Raw genomic sequence first — 9,244 nt, forward strand, 5'->3', positions numbered from 1 at the left:
TCGACATAACTCGTAGTGACAGATAGGGAACGTCTCGGTTACGTACGTAACCCTCGTTCCCTGATGGAGGGAACGGAGACGTTATGTCGAACGACATATGGGGTCTCACTTGGGAGGCAAATCATCTCTGAGTTTAAGAGAAAACGCCAATGAAAACTGGCTAGTGGATTTTGCATACCTGAGCCACTCCCCGTGCATACGGGTATAAATAGGCACGAGTGAAGTGGGCTCTCACCCCCAGGGGGCACGACTCACCTTGGGATTGGTAGGCCAAGGCGATGGCATCCACTATCCAGTGGGCCAACCTCTGCTTGGAGACAGCCTTCCCCTTCTGCTGACCTCCAAAGCAGACGAGGAGCTGCTCAGAGCTTCTGAAGCTCTGGGTGCGGTCCACGTATATGCGTAGTGCTCTTAGGGGACACAGCAACGCCAAGGCTGGATCTGCCTCCTCCGAGGGCAGAGCTTGAAGGATCACAACCTGATCGTGAAAAGGCGTTGTGGGAACCTTGGGCACGTATCCAGGCCGGGGTCTCAGGACAACGTGAGAGTAGACCGGCCCGAACACAAGGCACTCTTCACTTACCGAAAATGCTTGGAGGTCCCCGACCCTCTTGATGGAAGTGAGCGCGATCAGGAGCACTGTTTTAAGAGACAGGAACTTCAGCTCGACTGAATCAAGCGGCTGAAAGGGACCCCTCTGGAGTCCAGCCAGTACAACAGAGAGATCCCAGGAGGGTATCAGGGGTGTCCTAGGAGGATTCAACCTTCTGCCACCCCTCAGGAACCTAACGATCAGGTCATGCCTTCCCAAGGACCGGCCGTCCACTGCATCATGATGTGCTGCGATAGCAGCGACATACACTTTCAAGGTGGAGGGTGACAGCCTACGCTCCAACCTTTCTTGCAGGAAAGAAAGCACGACTCTAATCGAGCATCTCCAGGGGTCTTCTCGGTGAGAAGAACACCAATTCGTGAACATACTCCACTTCAAAGCATAGGCATGCCTCGTAGAGGGAGCTCTAGCCTGAGTGATAGTGTCTACCACCGCTGGCGGAGTGTCACGAGGAGCATGAGTTCCAAAAACCAGGTCCGGGTGGGCCAGTAAGGCGCAACCAACAGAACCTGTTCCTCGTCCTCCCTGACCTTGCACAGTGTTTGTGTGAGCAGGCTCACTGGGGGAAACGCATACTTACGTAGAGCCGAGGCCAGCTGTGTGCCAGTGCGTCCATGCCCAGGGGGGCCTGGGTCAGGGAATAGTACAACTGGCAGTGGGAGGACTCGTGGGAAGCAAAGCGGTCCACCTGAGCTTCCCCGAATCGACTCCAAATCAGCTGGAGTTCGTGCGCTTGCGCGTGCCTCAAAAGAGGGCTTACAATGACTTACAAAGATACATAAACGCATACTTACGTAGAGCCGAGGCCAGCTGTGTGCCAGTGCGTCCATGCCCAGGGGGGCCTGGGTCAGGGAATAGTACAACTGGCAGTGGGAGGACTCGTGGGAAGCAAAGCGGTCCACCTGAGCTTCCCCGAATAGACTCCAGATCAGCTGAACCGCATGGGGATGGAGTCGCCATTTTCTGGGGAAAGTGAGCTGTCGTGAGAGCGCGTCGGCCGTACAATTGAGCTTCCCCGGAATGTGGACGGCGCGCAGCGATTTGAGCCGTGTCTGACTCCAGAGACCCCGAAGCTCTGTCCAGGACCCCGAAGCTGCTTGCCCATTGCACGTAGCGCCCCAGCCCATGTTGGAGGTATCTGCTGTGACAACGACATGCTGGGACACTGGTTCTAAGGGTACCCTGGCCCGTAGAAAAGCAAGGTCTGACCAGGGACTGAATAGGCGGCGACACATTGGTGTGATGGTGACACGATGTGTACCGCGGCGCCATGCCCATCTTGGGACTCGGGAGTGTAACCAGTGCTGAAGTGGTCTCATATGAAGCAATCCGAGCGGCGTGACTGTGGCTGCGGATGCCATATGCCCCAGGAGCCTCTGAAAATGTTTCAGTGGTACCACTGTTCTGCCTCTGAAGGAACTCAGGCAGTTCAGCACCGACTGGGCACGTTCGTTGGTGAGATGTGCCATCATACTCACGAGTCTAACTCCATACCGAAATAAGAGATTCTCTGCACAGGGGAGAGCTTGCTCTTGTCTCGGTTGACCTGAAGCAAGAAATCCCTGTGATCGCACAACTCCTCTCGCTACCTGGCCATAATGAGCCAGTCGTCGAGATAGTTGAGGATCCTGACGCCCACTTCCCATAGTGGAGCAAGGGCGCCCTCCTTGACTTTCGTGAAGACGCGGGGGGACAGGGAGCTGAAGGGGAGGACCTTGTACTGCCATGCCCGACCCTCAAACACAAACTGTAGGAACGGTCTGTGATGAGGAAGTATCGAGACATGAAAGTACGCGTCAGGTCAATCGCTGCAACATAATCCTGGGATTAAGCGCATTTGATAATACGTTTCTGCAATAGCATCTTGACTGGGAGCTTGTGAAGGGCCCGATTCAAGACTCGCAGATCCAAGATAGGTTGAAGGCCACCGCTTTTCTTGGGTACGATGATGTACGCAACGGTCGCTGTGTTGTCCGTGCGGACTAGTACATGCTTGCCTCGTAAGCGCCCTTTGAAACGGCTCAGGGCAAGGTGCACTGCAGGCAACTCGAGGCAGTTGATGTGCCAGTGCAGTTGAGGCCCCGTCCAAAGCCTTTCAATTTACATTAAATAATGATCTGTTAATCATTTGGTAGTGTGTAATAAGTTCATTAGTTAATATTAACAAGCACATTATCTCATATTTCTAGATATGTGAATATATATTAAGTAATGATTAGTTAAACATTATATAATGTTTGTTAATGATTTATTAATGAAAGTTATTATAAAGTGTTACTCAAAAACATTACCTGGAGTGCCAGCAATCTTCTGATCGCTGACGGAGTGAGGCATGAAGGATTCCGCCAAGTGAAGGGGCGATGGGAGCACAGTGCCACTTCTTACGGTATTGTCTGATGGCAAATGGATGACACCATTTCTATTCAGACTATGTTCTCCCAGTTTGTTAATGAAGACTTCTGGGACAGTGGGTTGGAAGACAGAGAAAGCATCTCAAAATCACCCAAAAAAAAAGAACTTGAACTTAACTGGTATAGACTGTAAAGTGGAGCGAAGTGGGATAGAAGCAGCTCGCTTCTCAAGGCCATTTGAATTTGTGCCTGAGCTGTCGAGACTGTGAAATATTAATTGGTTGTGGGTGAGTGGAAGCAAATGGCAGCAAATGGCAACCAGAGTAAAGAGAAAAATCACACGCTTGGAAAGACACATCATGTAGCACCGCAGACGTGATCATGGAGCGGTCAGGTTCATCTGGACAGTAATCCTTCCCGTGATTCAGAGTAGATAAAGTACAGCAAGGTGTTATTGTGAAGTAGACAGTACATTTCCGCTCTCCTGAACGATTTGCTCACTTGAGCTCTTTCAATACTGCTGTTCTACATTAGGCTGCTGGCTTCATTTGAAAAGGACAAGGGAAGTGCAAGAGAACTATAGAGGGAAGTATACAGTAAAAATCTTTGCAAACAGCACCAAAACTGCCGAATAACTTTTTGAGATTTTCAAAATGATGTCAAACTTGTTTTTAAACGAGCAAATCAAGAGAATAAACATATGTTTACTGTATATGTAAATATAACATTGTCTCTGTATGGAAAGGATAACAAGCAAACTACATTTCAGCGTTTAACCCTCATCTGAAATATATCAATCTGCAATATCTGAAATATATCCAAAGTCCCACAAGATAATGCTGCAGGCATGTTTTGGCATTATTAGACCTCCACATACCAAGACTACTACAACAATTCACCTTCCTGCAATCCTTTTATGTGTGATTTCTGCATGCAGATGCCAGCTCTCTTTTCTCAGAGGACATTTTCTCAGTTTTTACTCCGTCCTGTCTCTTCTGCCAAAGCACATCAAAGTCTTTTTTTCCATTAGTCTAAATGGTAGCCTCTCTGTCATGGTTCAGAAGTTAAAAGTAATGGTTTATGCGGGGCATTGAAAGTGATGAATTCATTACTTGAGACGCAGAGATGAAAAACTCAAGCAAACAACATCGATATTTGTGTTATTTGCTCATTACGGTAATGAGGAAATTGAAAATGTGCAGGCTTTGTGTTTTAATTTAAAATGGCATGCAAACACAGTCACACACAAACAGTGCAACAGAACGGAATAAAATGGATTACTCTGTAATTGCTTACACTCATTCAGAAAGCCTTACATCAAGTTGATAATTCTTGTTTTCAATTTCATTTTGAACAAAGAGGCATTTATGTGAATATAAAGTCTGTTTTAACAAGCACTGTTAAAATTACAGTCCATGTCTTGACTCGAGACAGAGCAAAAGAAAATCTCTCAAGAACTCATACATGCATACAGGTACATACATACACACACTGAAGGGTATTTCCTATTTTTCATGCAATCCAGAATGGCAGCTCAGCTGAAAGGTTTGTTTGAGTTGTGCCTTCTACTGTACAGACTTGAATTTACATTTTCTTCAGCCTGACACTTATTTCACTTTTGTTGTGAAAGAACTTTTACATTTGCCAAAAATATAACTTTTTATATTAAAAACAAACAAGCAAGGCCAGCCCAGAAGAGAAAAAGTAACGCAAAAGTAACATAATGCATTACTTTACATAAAAAGTCACACAATTCATTACTTTTTTTTAGGAAGTAACGCAATATTGTAATGCATTACTTTTAAAAGTAACTTTCCATAACACTGCTTATACAGTGCATTGAAAGTACACATAGAAACATTGAGATATCTTAAACCCAGAGTTAAACATCTCAAATCCAGATTGCAAATCCAGTTAAAACAGGATTTTCACTATTCTGCAGCCTACTCTCTGAGACTTATGACCTGTGTGCAAAGCCCATGGCTGCCCAGTGAGCATGTATTGATCCGCTCCAATTAACATTAGCATAGAACTGCTAACGTACAATTAACACTCCCACTCAAGGGTCATGAGCGACTGCCATCTTTCAGGCTAAATGCAAGTTCTAATAAAGTCAGCAGGCTATGAGATCAAGACATCCAGCCCACACACATACATAAACCTGCTACATTTCTGTTTGCTCCATCACTTCTCCCCGTCCAAACACATTTCTTTCTCTTTCCCTTGGCACAAATTTCTATTCAGATCTATTCACGAGTTTTGGATTCCGATCTCATGGTTGGCAGGATGAGAGGAAGACCACGGCCTTTATCAATATTACAATTGTGCAAGAGATTGCGCTGCATTCAGCAGGAGAATAGATCTCAAAAGTCAATATATCGAGCAACAGCTAACAGCCTCTCCAAGTGACTCACAATACAGTGCCTAGTCAAGCGCTTCACTGCAGTCTGCTGATGTTATATATGCTGGCTGTTAAAATATAAACGATATGCTAGACTGAGCTCATGTTGCTCTTCTGCTTTCGGGAGTCTGTGTGTCTGTGTGAGTGCCGCATTAGTCGAAATTTCTCCAGAGCTATCTGGCACAAATGTAATGTCACAATGTGACTCTTCAATAAGCAATCTAGATCCATGTTGTTCTCAAAAAACATATACCACAGGCTGTTTATGTACTTGTCTGTGCTGTTTGTGAAAACCGAAGCTGTAATCATATTGCATAACCACAGAGCTGAAGTTCTGATCTCTGTGCTCTGATACATGTTTTCAGGTGGGAAAGTGGAGTAATATAGTCAGAATTTCCTACTTCCTACCTTCATGCAGACAACACTAAATTTGCAGAGATACAGTTCTATAATGTCATTTTCATATATTAACACACACACACACACACACATATATATATATATATACATATATACAGGTGCATCTCAATAAATTAGAATGTCGTGGAAAAGTTCATTTATTTCAGTAATTCAACTCAAATTGTGAAACTCGTGTATTAAATAAATTCAATGCACACAAACTGAAGTAGTTTAAGTCTTTGGTTCTTTTACATATATATATTGCATAGAAATATGTAAGTGTAATACATTTTTGGAAATATGTGTCATGTGTATATATAAAAGGTAATTTTTAAAAGGTTTTAAAAAATCGTATTACAAAAACTAGGGCTGCTATTTTAACGCGTTAATTAGATTAATTAATTACGGTGAAAAATAACGCATTAAAATTATTAACGCATTTAACGCACTTGCCGCGCCCTAGACCCATGTGGGTCATCTGACATTTCATACAGTCGATTGATGACAAATATGAGGCAGGGCAACAACTCACTGCGTGATGAAGCCTAGAGAACGTAATTAGAATGTCCCTAAATTTCAAGATATGGGGCAAAAATGCCCCGTTTGAGTTTTTGTCTCATATTTACATCATATAGTTAAGCAATAGGCCTATCACACGAGCAATGGGCTAAGTGCAATATCACACGAGTGCAAATGTGATACTGATCTTATACAACAGATCAGTAAGTAAGAAGTTAATATTGTGTTATTTTAGACACAAAGTTGTCTGTTTTGCTCAATTTTGCCAACGAAAATATAAAGACAAAGCAGAACTGTTCGTCTCTGAGCAACACACGGCGCTATTTCAATTCTTAATGCACGTTTTGAACGAATTGGGTGAACCATTTTGTTACGTATCCGGTCCATGAACTTCCGTCTGCTAGCCATCAGAGGTCACCCTTTCCATTTTCATTGACTCTCGCCACAATGGGGATCGCTTTATGGTGTATCTGGGCCGCGTACTCCACCGCCAATTTGCTAGAGGCAGCGGCACCGGCTACAACATCTCCAGAGGTGGCGGCTTACGCTGCAGAACCTCCCGAAGTAGCGGTGTCCGCTGCTGTGCTCCCAGAGGCCATGGTATCCGCTGCAGTCTCTTCAGACAAGGAGGCCGCCTATGAACTGTAATGAATTTTATCAAACAAAATATTTCTTGCTGAAGCTACTTTTTGTAACGTCTGTTTGATGCTTTACACATCAATGACTTTAAATTGTCTTTTGGGAGTAATTTCTCAGCCAAATTTGATGTGTGATTAATTAATCACCACATCTTGTAATTAATTAGATAAAAAATGTTAATCTCTTACCAGCCCTAACAAAAACATATAAGCAAAATTTTTTGTTTGTGTTTTAATAAAGTTGCATATATACATTAAATATATTGTTGACATATATGGCTGCTACATACACTACTATATTAAAAAAATCATCATATAGAAATTAATATATGTATGCCACACCCCTAGACTGTTTGTGTGTGTGTTTTCCTCCCAATGTGCTCTGAGACCAAGTTTTCTCCCTTGTTTGATTGTGTTCATTCGGTTCAGGTTTGTCCGGCTAATTACCCTCGTTTAGTTCTGTATTTATAGTGTTGTCTGTTCCTTGGTTCCTTTGTCTGGTGTCGTCTATACTATGTGCTCTGTGTGTGTTCCTGCCTGCCCTGTGTTACCCCTATTTGGATTATTAAAGACTGTGATTTGTGAATCTCCTGCGTCTCCGCGTCCTTCGCTCCTGCACAGCAGACACCCGTGACAGAACACCGGACCTAACAAAGAAAAATCAGTGAGAGTCTCCTTTTCCCCCGGTTTTGTTTCCTCGTGTTTTGATAGTGTTTTTTTCTTTTTTTCCTATGGATCCCCTCACCGCTTTGTTCGTCTCCCTAGCCCGTAAGGACCTGCCCCTCTTGGAGTATGCAGTTGAGTTCAAGCTGCGCTGAACTTACTGTTCTGGATCGGGGCAAATTACCATCGCACCGTTGACATCCCAGACACCACTGGACTGAACTGGAGGGAGGCGATCATCCGGTGTCTGGAGAGCGTCCGGCCCCGATCCAGAGCCCAGCCCCCCATCACCCTGCTGCGCGGAGCGTAAGCCCGAGCCCACCGATGACAGAGAGCCCGAGCCCGCCGCAACCGACGAGTCATCGCAGCACAGAGCGACAGAGCTGAGGATCGCCGCGGAGCCGGAGCTGCTAGTGACGTCAGACCAGGTGCAAGAGCCGGCTACAACGCCCACCACGAGGGAAAAATCCGTGGACAGCGAGTGCGCGGAGAGGAGCTCCGCCCACTGCACCATGACTGAGGGTGAGCTTATTGTGTATCTGTGACTGCTGGACTTTGAAGGGGACCTAACAGACTGGGAGGCAGATATATATGCGGACATGCCTATTCTACTCCCACCTTCCACCGACTTACCAGTCTGCCCTGAACTGTCTGCCAGCCCTGTCGTTCCCCTGTCTGACGCGCTCCCAGTGCTGGGAGTCGCGATTTGGTGTGTGTGGGCAGCGCACACCAGCCCTGAGAGCCCGGAGGTTCAGAAATGCCCACCCCCGCTCCCTCCCGCTCCTGCCTCCTCCACTGCTGTCGTCTGGCAGCCCCTCTTCTCACCCTCAGCCCACCATCTGTTCGGTGCGAGCACCGTGACTCTGCCAGTCTCCATCGTCTGCGTGGCTGGAGAATCCCTTGCCTCCGCCTCCAGCCTCTGAGTCCCAGACTCCGCTTCGGCCCGTCGACCCAGCGGCTCCACCATGGCTCCTAGCTCCGTCCTCTCCACCGTGGCCCAGCAGTCCACTGGCTCTGCCGGGCTCCCTCGTCCCTCCGGCTCCGCCTTGGTCTGTCATCGACCATCTGTTGCCTCGGGACTCCACTCCTCCGGCTGCGACTCGTCCCTCCGTCCCTCTGGCTCTGTCAGGCTCCTCCTTCCCTTCGGCTCCTCCTTGGTCCGCTTTTGCTCTGGCTCCACCGCGGCCTTCCGAATCCCCGCCTCTGCCTCGGTCGCCTGAGCCATCTGCTCCGCCTTGGCCCTCCGGATTCTCCCCTTCGCCCTGGATCGTTGGCTCTCCGTCTCTGCCTCGGGCTCCTCCTCCACCTGCTCTGCCGCCATCGGTCGGCCCCCTGGAGTCATCAGCCCTTTCTCCACCATGGCTCCTCCCTCCGTCGGCTCCACCGTGGGTCGCCTTCATGGCTGTGGCCTCGGTCCCGCCTGGCTCCACCTGCTCCAAGTTCCTCCTGTCTCCTTCCTGGCTCCTCCCTCCATCTAGTCCGCCCTGGCTCCTCCTGTCTCCTCCCTGGCTCCTCCCTCCATCTTCTCCACCCTGGCTCCTCCCTCCGTCGTCTCCACCCTGGACTCTGTTTGCCGTCCTCCTCCCAGCTGTCCGTCCTCCACCCGAACCTCCTCCTGAGTTCCCCTCCGTCCCTCCCTTTGTTGCTGCGGTGCGAGGAC

This window comes from Sinocyclocheilus rhinocerous, unplaced genomic scaffold (assembly GCF_001515625.1).
Source record: "Sinocyclocheilus rhinocerous isolate Xijiao unplaced genomic scaffold, SAMN03320098_v1.1 scaffold1385, whole genome shotgun sequence".
Classification (NCBI taxonomy): Eukaryota; Metazoa; Chordata; class Actinopteri; order Cypriniformes; family Cyprinidae; genus Sinocyclocheilus; species Sinocyclocheilus rhinocerous.